The sequence below is a fragment of the Podarcis tiliguerta genome (assembly GCF_965153285.1).
Source record: "Podarcis tiliguerta genome assembly, chromosome: 1".
NCBI lineage: Eukaryota > Metazoa > Chordata > Lepidosauria > Squamata > Lacertidae > Podarcis > Podarcis tiliguerta.
The window spans coordinates 41,287,573-41,307,851 of NC_139534.1; the positions used below are offsets into that span (position 1 = coordinate 41,287,573).

The window sequence follows — 20,279 nt, forward strand, 5'->3', positions numbered from 1 at the left end:
GATGTATTTGAATGCAGATTTAAAAGCCCATGGCCAAGACATCTCATAACCTCATCCTTTACATTTTTGAAGTCTGTATATATTACTTAGGCATTCTGCTAGTTCTCTTACTGGATTTGAGGGGAGGCAGTGGTGGTCCAAGGATTTTATAAATTGCAGTCAAAAATCCCAGAATGCTGGCAGATGCTGAGTACTAGACTTTTAATGAACCAGAACCATTTTAATTTTTTTTTGCAAAACACCTCAAACCAGACAGCTGACAAAGCAACATGATGGGCTTGGAATATGGCATTTCTTCAAAAATGTCAGAATATGACAAATCTTAAACTGCTAAAAGTTTGAATCACTATCCCCTATATTATGTAGTGCTTCTGGAAAACATTTGTAATGTTACCTTCCAACTTCTATGCTTATGTCAGGCTTCTAAGAAACTCTCAGTGGGCCTGCTGATTGGATTCAGCGTGTAAAGATTTGAAGTGATCAACTTGATATATTTTTGCCTCTAAGGTTCAAATATAAAAGGGAGCAAAACAGTGTCTGTCTTAATTCCAGCCATTTCCTTAGTGTTGCCAGCTTTTTTCTTTTTAACAGCAGCTTGGATATTAGCTTAGATATGCAGATGTGTTATTAGCACTTATTTCCATGTTCTGGAAAATGTTACCTGTCAGTGGCAACAGATAGGAGCCACTGCTCAGTGCCGGATTTATGTATAGGCTAGGTAGGCTGAAGCCTAGGGCCTCTAAATCTAGGGGGCCTCACCAGCCCACCCGCTCCCCAGCGGGCAGTCTCCCCTCTCCCAAAATTGCAAACCTAAGACTTCATGCAAGGGCAGGGCAACTCAGGCCCAGCAACTGAGACTCAGGGCTAGCCAGTGGGGCCCAATTTGAAGCAGTGGGGCCCAACTTGATTTTTTTTTTTTTGGGTAGGGCCGCAGTTCACAGCCAAAGTCTGCAAAATCTTAGCGATATAAATAAAATCCATCTAGATTGCCCTGGTGCGGGGGCCCCTTAGGAGTAGACCGCAGGGCCCAATTTGGCCCAATTGCTCTAATTGCCTTAAGATCAGCCCTGATGAGACTGTGCAGGGGTTGCACTGACAAACCCTGCACCTTCTAGGTCCCTAGTGTCACTATTCAGAGTACAGACTCAAGGACTTGTTATGGAAATAAGGGCCACTTATTGGAAATCAGTTTTGTCACCTCTTCCCCCCCCCCCCAAGCCTCAGGTTGATGAGCCCAGACATCTTTTATTCACAGTTGAATAAGCACTACACTACAGCATGGCCATAAACCTGTGCGTTCAACCGCTGAAATATACACCCAATATGTACCAATGGAAAATTACGTTACTGCTTTATGAATGAACACTGTGTTTTATGAATGGACTCTGTATTTTGTGAATTACCTAAGAGCCACCAACACGGAGCTCTAGAATCTGACAGCTAACCAATCAGGTATTACCAAACAGCGACCCAAAAAGGCCAAAAATGTGCAGGTGCCAACCGTCTAGGAGAAACCCAAAGTCAGGGATTTTCATCTCCAAACCCCAGGAGTCAGCCAGAGGGGTCTCATTGCCCCTCAAGAAAGGCATAAGGAAGTCAGTGTGTGGTGGCAGCTACTGAAGAGTGACAGAAGTCCAAGTTTATCCAGTTGAAGATTTATTTTTATTTTTAGATTCTATTCTAAGCATGAGTAAAAGATTTGAAAGTGGTGCTAGCAAGCACAAGGGAGAGACTCGAAAATGCTATGATAATGAAGTTAAGACCAATCACCGCTTTCGTGCATCAACCACTCATTGAAGCAACAAGATATTTCTTAGGAAATATTGTATACAAGAACCAGTGTTGTAGTTGCCAGCATATGAAAAATGTCTGACTTAAGCCTGCAAGGCACTTGAACCACACTTTGGAAGAAGATAATTTCTTCGTATTTCCAGCTTGAATCTAAACACATTTCATTTAAAGTAAGTACTATCTGATTTTGGTGGAATTTGCTTTTAAGTAAATTTGCTTGGAATCAAGGCAAGGAAAAAGATTCTTCAGTATACATTTTTAAATGACTTAAAAACAGCTTGTCAGATTTTGTATAATTGAACTATTATCTCAGAACCGTGTAAGTCTAGAAACTGCTTCTGGTCTTTTATGCTGCAGCTATTTTGTCTAGACTGAACATTGCTACGAGGTTGTAATTATTTCATAATTATCCTCTTTTGAAGGCATATTGTTCACTTTCCTGAGGTCCCAAGGCTGAAGTCCATTGATCTATAATGGGAAATTGGACTGAACAAAGGCTTCAGTGTTAGCTATGTAATTATTAATTAATTTGTATACAGGATTTTCTCATGGTTGCAATTTTCTAGTCATTTGTAGTTAAAGCTTTATGTATCAAACCCGGTCAACTAACCCCCTTTCACTGGAATAATTTACTAATAATTTACAAGTATTGATACAAGTACAGTTAAGCCCAAGAGTTACTTGTGAATCCATGAGTGTGTTCGACCTGGCATTTGTTGCTGAAGGTCAACAAAGGTTGCAATCCTTTGCATGCTTAGTTGGGAGTTAGGATTGCCATATTTTAAACAGTGAAAATCTGAACAGAAAAAGTGTCTAGCTTTTTTTGCCCAAAGTTGTTGTTCTTTCCAGATGTATGGCAACCCTATTGGATATACTTCCCACTTAACGTAGGATTTCCTTCTGGATCAACACAAACTTTGTATTTGCACATCAGTAGGAATGCAACAGGCAGCAATTACAAGTGTCTCTGCAGCCACAGCAGGCGCTGTGATTCTCCAGCAGTTTGACCTCAGCCCCAGAGGCACACTCCATTGTCTCTCAAGACAGAGGGATGCCAAGAAAAAGATGTAGGTACTTGGAAACAAGGTGTAGGTCAATGCAAGCAGCCATCACCTGCTGAATGAATTTGGAAACAAAATATTTAACAGAATCCACTTATTCATTCTGATTGTCATGGATGGGGCATGGGGGAAACACCCCCCCCCCCTGTATCCATTATTGGTTTGCTGCTGTTCTTAATTTTATTATGTATTTTGTGGTTTTTATACTGTAATTTTATGTTGTGAACTGCCCTGAGATCTTTGGATGAAGGAAGGTATGCCAGCAGCAGCAGCAGCAGCAGCAGCAGCGTGTCTCTAGCTTCCCACCCCACTCCTCAGGTGTGACATTGCTCCACTCCTAATACATACATTACATTAGTAGCTGCCACTCCCTGTTGAGTTATTTACTTGCCTCAGAGCAACAGGATTCTGAGCATACAATACTGCATATAGCAACTGTGGACTACAGAGCAGGGTCTGTATTGATGAGTTCCAACTCACTTGGCTTCAGGGCTGGCCCAATATATTTTGCTACCTAAGGCGAGGGACCATTTGGTGCCCCCTTCCTGCTGCCAGTCAAGGTACAGAATCTGGCCAGACTGGTAGTTGAATCTCATTTCAACACTGACAATGAGACAGGCTCGTCCACTGCACTCCCTCTAGGGTGCACAGTGCAGGCCATAGGTATTGCACACAGCTCTCTCAATTCAACATTTTACCAGCTGACTCCTCACCTTAGCATGTGCATCCTTTATTTTACTTGCTTGCTTTTCCCTTTGTACACAGAAGTTTGCTACAGATGTTGTGTGTGTAAGGAACCTCTTTGCGCCTATGCCACAAAAGCCCTGTCAGGCAGATTGGCGCTGTCAGCTCTGACACCCCAATCACTTGTTTGCAGGAATGAATTGCACCAAGTATCTTTCCCTCCTCTTCAGGTAATCAGCAGTAACAATCTGTTTTCATGATGATTTCTACATTACTCAGCCTGTTGCCACATATGCGTATATCTGGATGGGCATTACAGAGAACGGAATAAAAATGCTCCTGTTGAATTTCTCTTTGTCAAGTGAACAGATTCATCTCTGTGAATGCAAGCCATCATTTTGCTGCCAAAAATAATAATAAAAAGAATGAAGCCAGGCTGTCCCTTATAAAAAAGGAACAGAAATGAAATACTTTATGTATAAAGTTGTTCTGTGACACATGTGGAATGTCATTTGTAAAGCAGATGCTGCATGTTCTTAGTAAGAGGCATGTAAATAATGTAAGCTGGCAGTTTTCACAAAAAGCTTTTTATGGCGTTCTGCATCAGATAATAGACACTGGAGTGGGAAAGGTACTCTGTTGTTGGCATTGCATCTGTGATCAATGTTTTGAATAACTACTGTAGAAACATTACAGGCGAAGGGAAGTATAGAAGATTAGTATGTTTACCCAGCTTAGTTTTGACTATGCTTGCAAGAGCATTATTCTCAAAGGCTTTGAAATTCTGGTTTAGAATTATCTGTGTTTGCTCTTAGTATTCAGGACTCAAAAAACATTTGTGCTTATTGCTCTTTTATTCCTATAGCAACATGTGTGCTACAGGAGCATGTGGAGTACTCTTGTCCTCTGTGTTCATTCCTTTGAAAGCAAGCCAGGAAATATGGCAGCCGCACCTAGAAAGAAAAGCTTGCTTATGCCCGTGCTTCCTAGACTTTGGCCCTGGAAGAATCATTGCAACACCCAACAATGTTGCAAGGTGCTTGTGTAACTTTGGGCTTCTCTCAACATAACCTACCACATAGGCTTCTTGTGACAATAAAAACTGGAAGGAGAAACATGCTCACTTGGTTAGAGCATGGTGCTGATAATGCCAAGGCTGCAGGTTCGATCCCCATAGGAGACCGCTACATATTTCTGCATTGCGGAGGGTTGAGCTAGATGGTCCTCAGGGTCCCTTCCAACTCTACAATTTTGATTCTCACACCTCCTTGAGCATCTTGGAGGAAGTGTGGAATTAAGAAGAAGTTGTTGTGGACCAGGCCCTGTGTTGATTGAAGGATTATATTTCCCACAAATATAATAAAAGTAGGAAATGCAATCTCTTCACAGTATGACTATTCCCATTCAGCAATGGTAAATCTTCCCTTGTGAGATGTGGACCAAATATGATTACAATGCCTTTGAGACAGGACTACTCAGATTCAAAGGCAGGGTATGCATGATCATCAAGATAAATGATAAACCAGATGACACAGACTGTTGTGTGTGTGTTTTGTTTTTGTTTTGCTTTTTGTTTTTTGGCTGATTGCAATTTTTTACAATACCAGAAGTGTCACAAGCTTACGTTTACATGATTGTGTCATTAAAGATATGCTGCTGTTGTAAGTAGCTCATGTTTTGCTGCTCTCTAGTGGCTTCCTGAGTTAATAAAAACATTGTGTAAAAAAAAAATGAACAGGACTGGAGAACACCTCTCTTTTTGGTCTTTCATAAGCACTACGAAAATAGTATGTTAATAAATCAGGGGGCTTTACAATCCCTGGCTTTTATTTTTAGAAATAAAGGTATGTGTATGCTACAGTATACATACATACCTGAAGATAGATACCTGTTATGCAACATTATTTTTTTAGTCACTGCTATGGTGCATAGTGTGTCATTTATTAGGGCAACAACTTAATTGGTTAGATTCAAAAACTTTTAGGCTGCTGTCTTAGGATGTGGGAGGGGAGGAGCCCATTGGAATTGAGGATAAAGAAGTGCTCTTGTACTACCCTGTTTCCATCCAATTGGAAACAGTGGTGGTGGATCTGATAATAGATCTCCCTCTCCAAGGCTGGAGCTCTCTTTCTCCCCTGAGATGGAGATCCAGTGCTCCCCATAAACCTTGGGGTGCCCTTCCAGAACCCATGAAATTGTAGGCTTAATCTAAAAAGGTGGCCTCTCTGGGCAGTGGAGTTTTAAAAATATAAACAGGGATGGGTAACCTCAGGGCCAGTAGCCCAATGCAGCCCCACCCCCCACAGCTTCCTCCATCTGTTCCTCCTGGCTTTTTCCAGGCCTCTCTCTCCCCTCATTGCCCTTTTCCACCTTCTTCTTGGGCTGCTTGGAATGTTTCCTGGAGCTGTGGTACGACCTCTTGCTTGCCTTGATGGAGGATGCACAGAGGCGTGGAGAGTGGAATGTAGCCTACTGTGCAAAGAAAGGAAACACATACATTACTGCACCCACCTTTGCCTCTGGTCTTTCCCGCAAACCTGGCCCCACTAACCAGCTCCCAGAGGGATGCCCAGGAGAGAATGCAGCCCTTGGCCTAGGAAAGTTTTCACAACCCTGAAAATGGGCATGCACCATCATAAAAGAGGTGGTTCTCAAAGAACAAAAAAGTGCTTCTAACTTCATAAAATAATTGTGTTGGGATTTGTATATCATATGAGTGTTAGATGACTTATTAATCTATCAATTTAAATTGAGAAAAGCCATAGTTTGTATCCAAGCTTTGCCTTTGTGGAAAGTACTAGTGTGGCACTTGATATGTCCCCACTGTTACCTTAACTGTCTGGAACCTGAGGATTGGGTAACCCTCCAGAACAGAATGGAACATGCAGAGGGTGGCACTAGGTCAGGGGACACATGGAAATTGGGTGGGTGGAAGTTCTTTTTGCAAAGGCACCATTAAATACAGCTCTTTGCTTTTACCCATATGCACATTTAACCAATTGACTAAAACTCACATGCTTCATCCAATTTGAAAAGGTTTGCAACCGTACATTTTATATTCCTTTTGTGAGTTTGGAAGAGGGGAAAAAGTTATTGTTTTGAGCCTTGTTGCTTTCAGTTTAGCTTACATTCTGGATCCTCTTGTAACAGTCTCTGTCCTGGCTTCTCAACTCCCCAACAACTCAGATTTACTCAGGCTACTTCTCACAAGCTGTCAGAGTTGTGAATAATAAAATGATATAAAGTACAAAAGACACAGGCTTGTGTACAATGTAGCGCCAAGTTAAAGTCAATTAGTGGTATATGTGTGCTGATGGAACATTGTTGAACAATGGGAAACACAATATAATGGCTTCCCCAGCAAGGATCAACTGATGTTCAACAAGGGTCAGCTGCCACATAAGGAAAAACACAAGCATATTACCAAATATTGTTGTGCAGCATATTGCACAACAAGAACCAGCTGTTTCACAAGAACCACCTGTTGTGCAACAAGCTTCCACTACTGCAGATGTTGCTTTGGATTCCTTTGACAGAGTCTAATAACCAGATACGATGGCACTGGGACACAGTTCTCAAACTGAGTCCATGATGTCTGAACTGGGTCTATAAGAATATATTACACAACATACTGAAAATACTCCCTGCTCCTAAACCTACAACTTAAGGATTTTCAGTGTTGCAGCATTCATATGCCTAAAAGACTTACCGTACATTGCCTAGAGAGAACCACACCACTTCTACTCAAAAGAAAACCAATCCATGCATTTATCTTCTTTCATCTGATTATTTTTGATCTGAAATGATGCTTATTTATTTTAACCAATAGTGTTGGGAGTAGGTAGTAGCACCCTGTATAGCACAATGGGAAACTGATTATGCTTGATATTGGCTCAATTCTCCCCATTCTCATTAGCAAGAATTTGAACCGATTCCAAGGTATGTAAGTTGTAAATAAATTGTTGTGGTTTTCTGTATAACAATTCCACCATTACCCCTAACCATTCAATATGCAGTATAGTAGTAAACATTGTGAAGAAAGATTTCGGCTCTCTTATCTCAAACTGGATTTTAGATAAATTTTCTTGCATGGAAAAACTGTCACAAAATATGTCAAAATTGCTGTTACTGATGCAATGATGGACTTGCATTAGGTTCATGTTTCATTCTTTGAAAGATTGATACATGGCACAGTATTGATACTGTCTCACCTCCACCATATACCTTCCCCCTTCCTAAATGTAATTGATCACATCTTCTCTCTGTGTTTTCTACATGCATACTATTATAACAAATATGAGCTGCTTGGATTAACAGTACTAGCTGGGATGTGCTTCCCTCTGCTGGTTCATTTATAGAATACTGTAGGTTTGAAATTAAAAAGTAGAAGCTAAGCCAAGGGGTCAAATTTTATACTTTAGAAAAATGCACGTGATGTTTATGCAGGATTTTTGTGTCGGCATCATGTAGGTAGGTCCTTTAATTAATCGGTATTGTGAGAATTTGGAACTTGGTTGGTTGCATTGGGGTTGCAGTGTGGTTTGTTTGTATTGGGCGCAGGGTGTTGGGTCAGATTAGTCATATTGATTCGTATGCTATTGGGGGGAATAGGTCACTGTCCCTCTCCCCTCTGTCCCCAACTGCACAATGTCTATGACAAAAGTGTCTCTGACTGAATGTAAACAAACTGAAAAATACTCTATGGATTGAATATGGAGACACTATATGTACTTTTGTTTATTTGTTTGTTTTGTAACACAAGAAAATCTTCAATAAAAGCTAATTTAAAGAAGAAAAAAAGAAAAGAAAATTGCAGATGGTAACAGTCCATCCAGGACTGCACCACTTCAGAACGCCTAATTACTTTCTCACCTCAAAATATGTCAATAATAATAATAATAATAATAATATCACTTCCCATGAAGCAGCTCAAAGCAATTAATAATATAATGACTCCCCAGATGCTGTTGGACTCAAGATTCCATTGGCCCCCAGCAAGCATGGTCAAAGGGATGAATAAAGCCAGATGGGAATCTCCAGAGCGAGGAGTTATGGCCACACTGGCGAGGGCTGATGGGAGTTGTAGTCCAACACATCTGGAGGGCAACAGGTTGGGGAAGGCTGGTATGTCCCAGCTGCAGTGGAACTCCACCTTTGAGCAGGAGTTCCATTTGGGATGGGGAGGGCAGGAATCACCACCCATCACCTAAGTGTTGGAAACCGCATGCTTTTATTTTTTACGAGCAGCTGTATCCCTTTATGTTCCTCTGGGACACATGAAACAACCACAACACACACTGTTTTGGCATTGCACTTTAAAATCTATTCAAAAGCAACAACAACAACAACACAACAACAACAACAACACCGGCTATGGAATTCCAAAACAACCCCCCAAACAAGCTACTTGGGATCATCAAGACCTGAGTCTAAATTGTCCTTCTTTTACTTCCACACCTTTGCTATGATGCAGAGGTAGGGGTCCTGTGGCTTCCCATATGTTGTTGGACTCCAACTACCATTAGCCACACCAAGCATAGCCAAAGGCCATGGATGATGGGAATTGCAGCCCAGCAGTATCTGAAGAGCCACAGGTTCCCTGCCCCAGTCCAATGAAATCTTTTAAAATTGAAATCTTCCCTTTGTGTACTCAAAAGTATATTCCAATGGAATTTACCTCTGAGCAAATGTCTATGTAGACCTTGCTGTTAACAAGTTTTACTTTTTTTATTGACAGCATTGAAAATGGCTGGAATTCAGTAGCTGAAATTTATTCACTATGTGGTTGATCCTGCCAGTCCTTTTTATCTAGGAACCCACTGATTTCAGTTTCCTGACATGTGGCTTAAAGGGAGTTACTTCTCATGTCAAAGCTTCACAAATAACATTTCAACAGAGGGGGCCTCAGAGCCTCAGTGTCCTTATTGTTGGGATGTGGGAATGGAATCCAATTTCTCTGAGTTAATGTCTTGCTTGATACTGTTGTTCTCTGAGAAACCCAAGGTCTATCAGTCTATTTAATTACCTGTCTACCCTTGTGTCTAACGCCAGCAAGGCCTTTTGCACATTAGGATATGGCAGAGGATGCAATCACTCAGTCATCTGCCAGCTCCACTAGATGACTTTCTGAAATGCATTTCCCCCCCACATGGGACTACTTCACTGCTTGCTCCTCATGGAAGACTATGTTTAAGAGGAGGCAACAAACAAGCCTCTCGTTCAGGGGGAAAACCAGAAGGCTTGCCATGTGCTTCGCAGGCTGAACCCACACATGTGGTAATTGCAGCTATCAACATACAAACTAGAAACATGAAACTGCTAGCAACAGTCAGCCACATGGTGCATTGCTTCTTGCTTCTCCTCTCTTCGGAAATAGACCCCAAATGTAAACAGGGAGTCATACATGGCAACTCACCACATGGTGACTGATGCTAGCAGTCTGTATGTAATGTAAACTTGCAGTGTGACAGGACTGAAATAGACTGTTGATATCTATTTCCAGACGAAATTGAGCTTATGGAGATTATCTATTCAGATACGGCTTTCTGTTTCAAAGACATTGGCCTATGTAACCAGGATATTATTATATATTAAAAATAAACCACAGCATTGGCATGTATCTCAGAGATCATCTAGTCCAACTTCCTGGTGATGCAAAAAATGCACTGCTTCAGCATCCCTGATAGGTCATCTGCTGGAAAACTTGTAACTAAGGACTCTCATCCAACTCTTTCTGAGGCAGCCTTTTATACTGTCAAAAAGCTCACACCACTACTACGTGCTTCAAAACGTTTATTCTAAACCCCCTTTGTTGTAATGTGAACCTGTTGATGCGGGTCAAATCCTCCGAAGCAACAGAGAATAAATTTGGTCCCTCATCTATGTGACAGTCCTTATTTAAAGTTGGCAGATATACCATCTCTTATTTGTCTCGCTTCCAGGATAAACAAATCAAACACCCTCAATATTTCATTACAGGTCTTAGTCTCGCCGTCTTTTTCAATCTTCTTTGGACACATTCCAGTTTTTCAATATGGATCTCAGAACTGGACACCATATTCCAGGTCAGGCTTGACTAAATCAGAAAAAGGTGGTACTGTTATTTCTTATAACCTGGAGACTACTTCTGTTGATGCAGTTGAGGATTGCTTTAGCCTTTTTATGCTGCTGTGTCACACAACTGAGTCCTTTTTTTTTATTGTGGCCTACTAAATGCCCTATATCCTTTTCACATGTACTGCTGTCAATCCAGGCATCACTTATCCTGTATTTGTGCATCGTAGTCTTCTTACTTACATACAGAATTTTATACTTATCTTTGTTGAAATACATTTACTCAAATTTTGCCTATTTCTTTATCCTGCCACCTTGGATTCCATTTTGAAGGATACTTGCAAAAGGAAACGATAATACAAAATTGTTTGGCAGCTAGTTTTAGAAGTGCAAATAAGCCTGAGCAAAATGCACAAGGGCTTAAGCTGGTTGGGATCCTCAGCTTCAGAGACAAGTTCTTTGGGGAAAATGGAAAACAATGACAACAATGGTTCCAATTGTTAATGTTATTTTACAATCGAGTAGCTTTCTGTATACGGCACTCCAAAGGGCATATGAGATGTAATGCAATCTATTGATGTTATGGTAAATCCCGTGTACAGTGGCCTTAAGGTGGCTAAGGTGGGAGGGGCAATTGGCTGGACCTCTGCTGTCTACTTTGGCTTCTTTTGTGAAGTGAGCCAAAGCAAATACCAGCTTTGTTATAACGCAGCCTCTCTCTCCACCCCCTCACATGTCATTTCCAAGTCTAGCTCTACCACCGATACACAAGCAGCTGCTTTGCCTTTTTGTCTGGGAATTGCAGATGAAGTCTAGTTACAGCCTTTTTCCGAAGGCTGGCCATGCCTGTCATGTAAAATGTCATGGTGCCAGCTTTGAAGCTGGCTGGACAATGGCCCCAAAGCAGTAATGCCAGCAAGTAATGAGTTGAGAGAATAATCGTATAATGCAGCTGGTGCTCCTCTCAGCAGAGGCCCTTTCGCTGGGCTTGCTCTTTGGTCTTTATTTGCCTTTCCACTTGATGATCTGGTTCACAGGTAGCAAGTGTGAAGAGTACCAGAAATGTTGAAATAAGGGAGGGCTGCTTCACCTTCCCATCAGCCTCCAGAATTGTGAATCTGGGCTGAATCAGAGTTCCATTAAAGTCAGCAAGGCATGTTGCCACATTATCTAAAGAGAAATAAAATGAATTTAAGACAGCCATAGGATTGTTTCTGGCTTCTCTTTATCAAAAGAAATCTAGTGAACATGCCTGGAGAAAAACTTCATCATTTGGAGAACTAAAGCAACACAATGCAGTTTAAAAACAACGGCCACAAATTGACTGTAGTGCCCTGGGTAGCGACTCATGCGTCCCATTTTGGGAAGCTCATATTTTCCCTTTTTCCGGTCTAGCAGTCATTCAATGAAACCAAATCACAGAACGGGATCCCTGCTCTCTGCATTAGAAGGCCAGCTGACAGGTGGAGGGATTGATTTAGCAGAGTCTTGCTGCTTCACAGCAGGACTCCAAACAGACCCTGACAGAAGGAAGTGCAACCAAGGAGCCCAAAGGAATCAGGTGGCCCAGGGAGACAGTGGGAACTCTCATAGTCTTGGCACCCTTAATCTGAGCAACCTATCTGAGTGGAGCTGCTAATCTCTTGTTTTGCCCGTACCTCTATATGCTTCAAAACTGGACCACCAGCTTGTCTCAGGTGATGCCATCAGCCATAGATTATTCTTTGGCTGTTACCACTGCCCTGTTTTGTCCATCCCATGTCTCTAGCTCCATTGGTCCCTAACCCCTAGCTTGTTCTGCTTCTCTTCACATACTTGTCTGCATAATCTAAATGCACAGGTTGGCTAGTGGCAAGAGGGAGGAAATCAAGGGAGAGCACTGGATCCATTACCACAATCACCTCAATTTAGAGGAGTCTTTATTGGAATCCCCAAAAGACAGGATATTGAGTCTTGTTCAAGAGGAAAGTCTCTAACACAGCCAAAGTCTAGATTAGCAGCATCTGTACTTAAGAAAACTGGCTGCATGATTTCAGCACTGGTTTTCTCACCCTGTTATCCAAAGTCTGTATTTGATTTTGCTTGCATGTTTACTTTTAAAAAAATGTTCAGCTCACTTTTTATTTGAAAACACAAGGCAGGTCACAGCAACAAAACCAAAGAACAATACAATCTGAATGCCGTATGAAACATATTGCATCTGATGCTCATAATAGCTATACACTAAAATATCAGCTAGTCAAATCAGTAAGAGCTGCTCTAAAAATAAAACTGGTGAAGCCAGACTTTTGTAAGCCACACTGCTAGGGTTGGATCCACTTGGGAACTCCTAATTGGAACTCCCAAGTGGATCCAATGTCTGCTGAAAGCAATGTGGCTTGCATTTGGCACTCAATTTGAATGTTACCAAATGCAAGCTGTGCTTGCAATGGAGTAATTGGGGGCTTGCTTTGACGCCAACTTTAAATGACACACCCAATTGTTCCTTTGCAAGCGCAGCTTGCATGAATTCAATGCTGTTTAAATTTTGTGCTAAACGCAAAGTGCACTACTTCAGTCATGAGCATATTCACCTGATGTTAGGTGACTGACAGGGATGAGAGAGAAAGTCTATGAAATTCAAAGTTTAATACAATATAATGCATAAGAAATAAAAAAGCAATGCAAATAAAATTAAAAATAATACAGAATCTAACACATATCAGCAATTGGAAAAATTAAGTGAGCTGCCAAGGCCCCCAGCAATTTTCAAGTGGTCCATAGCCAAAAAAATGTTTGGGAACCACCAGAGACACTATTCTCTATAGCTGCCTTATGAGGAGGATGATTCATCCAGTAGTGCTCCCTTGGAGCTGACCAAGGTCTTGGTCTTGTGGGCTCTCTGCTTTGTATTGGATGTTTGGACACTAGATGCTTTCCCCATGAGTCTTGACCTTCCATGGAGCTGGGAACTTGGGCTGTGTCTGCAAAACTCTAGCTGCTTAGTTGAATTTTGAGCATTTGACAAAGACCTAAAGAGTAGCATACGTACATCCCTACACATGTATGATCTTCCAAGTGATTGGGAGTCCCAGTCCCACACAGGAGGTGTCACACATACAGTTGTTCATGCACAAGCTTCCCCTTCAAATATTTCTAAAATTCATGGAGTTCTAGAGAAAGCAGCTGCAGGGATACACAGCCCTGCTCCACTGCCATCTGACCAGAGAATGCATGGGGAAAGGTGACTGAAATACCTTGGCCATTTTGGCACATTTTAGTCCTCTCATTTTGACAGAGTGAAGTACAGGTGTCCTGTTTTCAGGGCTGGGCAGCGCTTATGACCATGACTACTAAACATGTATAGAGGACTCCATGGCATGATGCCTTGCCTAGTGGCCCTGAACTAATCCATGCCCAGCATACCTTTTGAATTGAGTGGCTCTGATCAGGAACCCTGAAAGACAGGGTCCCGGGTTACACCTACAGTGTTTTATTGTGCATTCTCCAGATGGCAATAATGTGAGAGTGGTGGGAAAGCTTCACAGAATAGGTAATAAAGCAGAATGATGTGTGGATGGCCCAATGTGAATCTAGCATTAAGGCACTGTTATTGCATCAGTGACATGTTGCAGAACACCCACACATCCACACACACCACCCATCTAGAGGGTTCCTGTGTTTTCCCTGCTTTTGCTTTATAGTTTTCAGATTTAAGTTTTAAGGATTTCCATTTTTAATCCAAGGATTGAGTGCATATTTTGATATTTGCATATCATATTTTGATATTTGCATAGATATTTTCACATACTATTGGTTTACATCCATTTCAAAATGTGTATGTTTTGATAGCAGCACCTTTTCATACATTAATAAAATTAGTCGCAGTGTGGCTATATATTACCTCCAGTACTGCTTGCATTCCCCAGCAACTAGTATTCTGAGGTAGTCTATCTCTGAATACTTGTTGACTGGATAACATAAAAAGAGTGTAGTTGGGCTCATGTAATGCTTGTGGGTTTCCTACAGAAATCTGGTTGGCTAAGGTGGCAACAGGATGCTGGACTAGATGGGCCATTGGCCTGATTCAGCAGAGCTCTTTTTATGTTTTTATACTCACTCTATTGTGAATGTATGGCTGGAATACATCAAGGAGAAATGGAGAGAGAAAGTTTTAAGTATAGGGTCTTACTCCAGCCCTTTATTATGAGTGGTTTTTCATTTAACCCCATAATATCACATTGCTACGGTGTATTTTAGGGTTTGCTTGTCATTGTGGGATAAACTGTAGCCAAACAGCTAAAATTACAGTTGTGTGTGTGTGTGTGTGTGTGTGTGTGTGTGTGCGCGTGTGCGTGTGTGCATGTGCATAGAAGGGATTAATCTTGATTTCAAAGAGTGAAATTGTATACAACAATAGGGCTTAAAAGCAAGGTAATTTTCCATTAAAAAAAGAGAGAAATTTTTCCCCCTAAAAGAAGGAAATGAAATGCTAGGTGTTACATAATAAATTGGACACAATTCAGTGTAATCAGATCTTTTTGTGTAACAGTGGAAATATTTACTGTGATTGGTGGCTATTTATTCAATGTTTAATTCATGAGCAGATTAATGTTTGGGTTAATTGTTGTCTGTTGTACTGGACTCTGGCCTTGTGCACTACCCTATGGACTTCAATATTATTATTTTTAGATTTTATTTTATCATACTTTGATTTAGACTTTTAAAAGGGATAATAATGTCAAAGAAGCAGAAACAGGGGGTGGTGAAATGTTTTATTGCCCTCTTTGGAAAAACATCATTATCAATGTGAATAAACTTTGAAGACTGAGGATAAATTAGACCATCAGCTTCTAGGAACCAGGAAGTAGTAACAAAACTGCAGCAGCTCTTGGATGGAAGTATGCAGCTATTGAATCCAGTATGCAGCAAAACAGCCCCAGAGTAAGATAAAGCAAGTCATGGTTGTCTGTATATTACTGCACTACACTTGAGCACACCTATAAGAAGTAAGCAAACTTCCCCACTGTAAGCAGTTGGTAAGGGGAAGAGCAGTCCTAAGAAGCAGCTGGAGAGAAGAGGGCCATGCAGGACCAGGCAGTGGGTTGTGTCTTCCCTTACCCAATATTTACTGTTCCAGTGCTAGGCTGGCTTGCTATGTGTGAGGGGCCTGAGGAGTGGGTCCCTTGGGGGATCCACAGGACTCTGAATCCAGAGTGCCCCACCTCTAAATGCCCCATTCTAGAGCTTTCAGTGGATGGAGCTATCTCTCTCAGTGGTACTCCTCTCTGCCAGTGGAGGCCAGTAGCGAGGAGATTGTGTGCCATTGATGCCTGGGGGTTAGTATTTCTTTGGCTGTGTGTGAAGTGCAATATTAGATGCAACAGCACTTTACAAATATCCATTTCTTGCTTCTATACAAAATAACACTATGTTATTTTTCTGACTTAATTTTCCGACTTCCCTAGTACATGTGTACCAGATACCAATTTTCTGGATGCCTTAAAATTACTGCATTTTGGAAGTACTTTTTTTTTCTACACAGGAGGCAAGGCAGTAAAGAAAGCATCGCAATGGATGGTAATATTAGTCCTAATGATTGCATATCTCCTTTGTTCAATTATATTCTAAATGTTCCACTTCAGTAAATTGAAAAGTAACTTTAGTAAATGAAAACTATGATATGTTGTAGAAATGCATGGGGTGGTATTCATGAATAGATGTTCTCAGTTAACTCATTTTTAGTCATTTGTCAGATGGGAAATAAAGCTGCTCAGGCCATATCTGTGGCTCCGATCTGGTGGAACACTCTGTCACAAGAGACCAGGGCCTTGCGGGACTTGACATCTTTCCGCAGGGCCTGCAAGACAGAACTGTTTCACCAGGCCTTTGGCCAGGGCACAGCCTGACTCCCTCCGTCGGCAATCTTCGCAGAGCTCTGGCCCAATGGTTGCCAGTGGCTTGAATTAATTAATTTTATAATGAATGATTTTAGAGTGTTGTTTGTACTGTTTTATTGTTGTTAGCCGCCCTGAGCCCGGCTTTGGCTGGGGAGGGCGGGATATAAATAAAATTTATTATTATTATTATTATTATTATTATTATTATTATTATTATTACTGCTTGGGCTTTGCATGTGCCTTTGGGTTAGTGGTGGAGAGTACATGCTTTGCTTGCAGACATCCCCAAAGTCTCTACCCTTCCAGTAAGAAGAGTCACTCACCAGTAGTAGGACAGTCTGAAGATCTTGGGAAGCCACTACATGTCAGAGCAGGCAATACTGGGCTAACTGGAGTAATGATACTGTAAGGCGATTTCATATACCTGACATATGCCTGACTGGAAAGACAGGAAATAGGGGTGCCAGACTAAAGGGTATGCTTGTGGGGGAAGAATTTTTAAAAAGTGAGAAATGGAAGTGGCCAACCCACCAATAACCTTGTGTCATGTGGAATTGCTTTGAGATGCTTCATAGGAAGTGATTCATAAAAGAAGCAACAGCAGCAGTAGTTATAAAAGTCACTGAAGTTCAAGCAGGGGCTGCAAAAGAAGAGCCTTCCTTTGCAGTCCTGACTCTTTGATTGCAGCTCCAGCTGCAAAGAGGGAACTGGGAGCATCCTCTTGCTACCAATACTTTGCAGCCCAAATCCAGTGCTTGTTGAATTTGGCACCTTCTTCCTCTGCAGTTCAGGCCAACAGGAAAAAAAGGGTCAATTTCAAAAAGTGTCTGCAAAGGAGGAATTTGGAGTGTGTTCCTGATGGTTCGGCCTCTGCAGCCATTTTCCTGCATCTGATGTCATATAATGGGGTCTTGAAAGTTGGGTGCAGTTTGCCAGAAATGGCTTGGCAGGCCTAATTAGGTCCATGGGCCAGGCTTCCCACCAATGCCTCTTGGTAATTATTATTTATTCCATTTATATCTCGCCTTCTTCCCAAAGGTGCCTTCGGCAGGAAACACATCATTAAAACCATTCTAAAACCAATCACATTCTCTCAGCCTATGATGCCAGGGTTGCCTGGAGCAGCATCTTTCAGCCATCAAATGCCTGGGTTAAAACAGGGGTGTTTGGATGGAAAGAGGAAGAAAAGTGGTGGGTAGCAAAGGAGCTGACAGGGTGGTTGGAACGCAGATTGTCTATGGTGCCAATAAATACAGGGCTGAAGAAAAGGCCACAATGCACATACCTGCATGGCTCCTGATATTGCAGAGATTTTTTAGTGTTCTTCATAGACTTGTTCACCAGTGACGAAGGACTTACTGGCATCTATCTGGTTGACATGTCTGGGTGCTTGGGAGCCAGGCTGGGACTGTGTCGTCTGAAGTGCTGAACTTGACATCACTCCACAGGGCAATGCGGCATATGAAGAGCCCTGCTTATTCAGAGGGCCACTCACAGCAACATCTTCATTTGCACAGTGGTGAATCAAATGCCTCTGTCCTATGAGAAGCCAACAAGGAAATCCTATGATACCACGCTCAAGGAAACACCAGGTTCCCCAGTGTATCCATACAGGCAATATGTATGTGAAAGTGCATGCAATAAAGACTAAAACTGTGACATATAGAAAGTTGCACATATTTGACGAAAGAGCAATACATTCTAAAACATTTCTAAATGGCAACGATCGCTTTAGTGTGTCGTGATTATGAACTGCCACCAGATGGCAGTAGATTGCCAGTGTGAGGAAGAGGCCATGCTTAACAGAGCTGCTTCCTGCATATCTTGCCCTAGTGAGTATCACTCCATGGGCAGGACAGGAGAAGAAAGAATTTATAGGAAACTCCCTAGCTGAACTATTGTGGAATCACTGCAAAAGCTGTTTCCCTTGATCCATTACATACTGGCTAGTTTCAACCCGGGCTTCCAAATTATGAGCCCTGTTTAGGAGCTTCCACTGATGCTAATGTTGTGTTACAGTTGGTACCTTGCTGGCACTGACCTTTCTTATGCTGAACAGATAACCTAAGTGCTCATAATTTATCTTATTTTATTTAGTGATATCTACAGAGGGTGCTTTGAAAAATTAAAAATGTCACAATATAATACAAGCAGTTAAAACACCAAACTCAGACAACAGCAGCAACATTAGCAAACATATGCATTAATCTACAATTCTGTGCCATACTTCCTCTCCACCAAAGACCTGGCAGAAGAGGTGCATCTTTACCTGCCTCCTAAAGGCATCTCTGTAGGGAGGACATTCTAGAGCAGCCTTTCTCAACCTGTGGGTACCTAGATGTTGTTGAACTACAACTCCCATCACCCCTAGCTAGCAAGGCCAGAGCTCAGGGATGACGGGAGTTGTAGTCCAACAACATCTGAGCACCCACAGGTTGAGAACCGCTGTTATAGAGTTTCAGAGCTGATGCTGAGAAGGCTCAGCTATGGGCCCCTTCACTCCATGTATCCCTGATTGGTTTGGCCACCAACTTCCTGATCTCCTTTGCTGATCATAAAGAACAGGAAGGCTGAAATTATTGTATGTCTTAATATTATCCTCAAACACAAGGCTGGCTCTGGGTCTGGGTCAGCATCCCATCCAGCCCAGACCCTCGTTGAAAGGCTTGGGATCCCACAGAGAATCCTGCCCAAACTGAAGACCCAAAGGCAGCTGGAAGAGCCCCATCTCAAAAATGTGTTGCCTGGTCACCCCAAGGGCTGAATGTTGGAAGATTCAGGACAAATAAAAGAAAGTACTTCTTGACACAGCCACATAGTTAAACCATGGAGCCTGCTCACAGAGGCCTGTTGGCTTGAAAAGAGGATGGCTTGAACCTAGATGGCTTGAGAAGAGGTTTGGACAAATTCATGGAGGTGAGGGCTCTCAATACTTGATGGCTATGCTCTGCCTTCACAATTCAAGGCAGCAATGCTTCTGAATACCAGTTGCTGGAAGTCACAGGAGGGGAGGTTGCTCTTGTGCTTAAATCCTGCTTATGAGTTTTCCATAGGCATCTGGGCAGCCACTGTCAGAACAGGATGCTAGACCAGATGGGTCATTGGCCTGATCCAGCAGGCTCTTATGTTCTTAAATACGGGCACAAGCTCATAAAGTTTGAGGCATGTCCCTTTAAAAATGGGTTGTATTTGAGGATAGTTGATAGTGCAAACTGTTGATGGATATTTTATTGTATAGATTATACTCAGTTTGCTTGATAAGCATTGTTATCCACGCTGAGGCTGTATAAAAAGAGCCCAATAACATACACACATAAACCTCAGGCTGAGGAATCCTTTTAAAAAGAATGTGAGTTCACGCATTTGTATACGTTAAAAAAATAACATTTACCTTTTTATTTACAGTGTTTCTAAGATTAGCAGTATCTATTATAGTAGCTAACAAGATCTGAGCCTCAGGAGGAATAAAACGGATGTCTATCAAAATAACAGTCTGTAAAATAAATATCTTTTCTTTTTCCTTAAAAAAACACACGTTTTGTAATCTAAACAGGAAGCATTCCATAATAATACAGACCTGGTCCTATGTGTGTAAGGAAGATTTGCAAATGGATATTTGTCGTGGGGGCAGGGAGGAATAAATGGAGTAAACTGCATTTAATATTCTACAGATGCAGCTGTACTGAGTTAAACCTGCTGAATGACTTCACCACGACTTCATTACTCCCTTGTCCCAGTCATAAAAAGAGAAGCAATTCGGTGATCTCTAAAACCTGTCAAGTATTTTACTAATCCCCTATCAGATATGGGA

General features: G+C 41.7%; 1 protein-coding gene across 4 annotated transcripts in view; it reads left to right on the plus strand.

Moving 5' to 3' along the window:
• The window catches only part of NCKAP5 (NCK associated protein 5), a 588,547-nt gene that overhangs the window by 2,959 nt on the left and 565,309 nt on the right, over window positions 1–20,279 (plus strand). Inside the window, exon 2 of one of the 4 annotated variants that reach the window (XM_083404705.1) lies at window positions 10,515–10,600. The exons of the other annotated variants lie outside the window; for them this stretch is intronic. The gene's annotated coding sequence lies outside the window, so the exon portion shown is untranslated. The remainder of the gene's footprint in view (window positions 1–10,514; window positions 10,601–20,279) is intronic. 4 annotated transcript variants of the gene reach the window in all.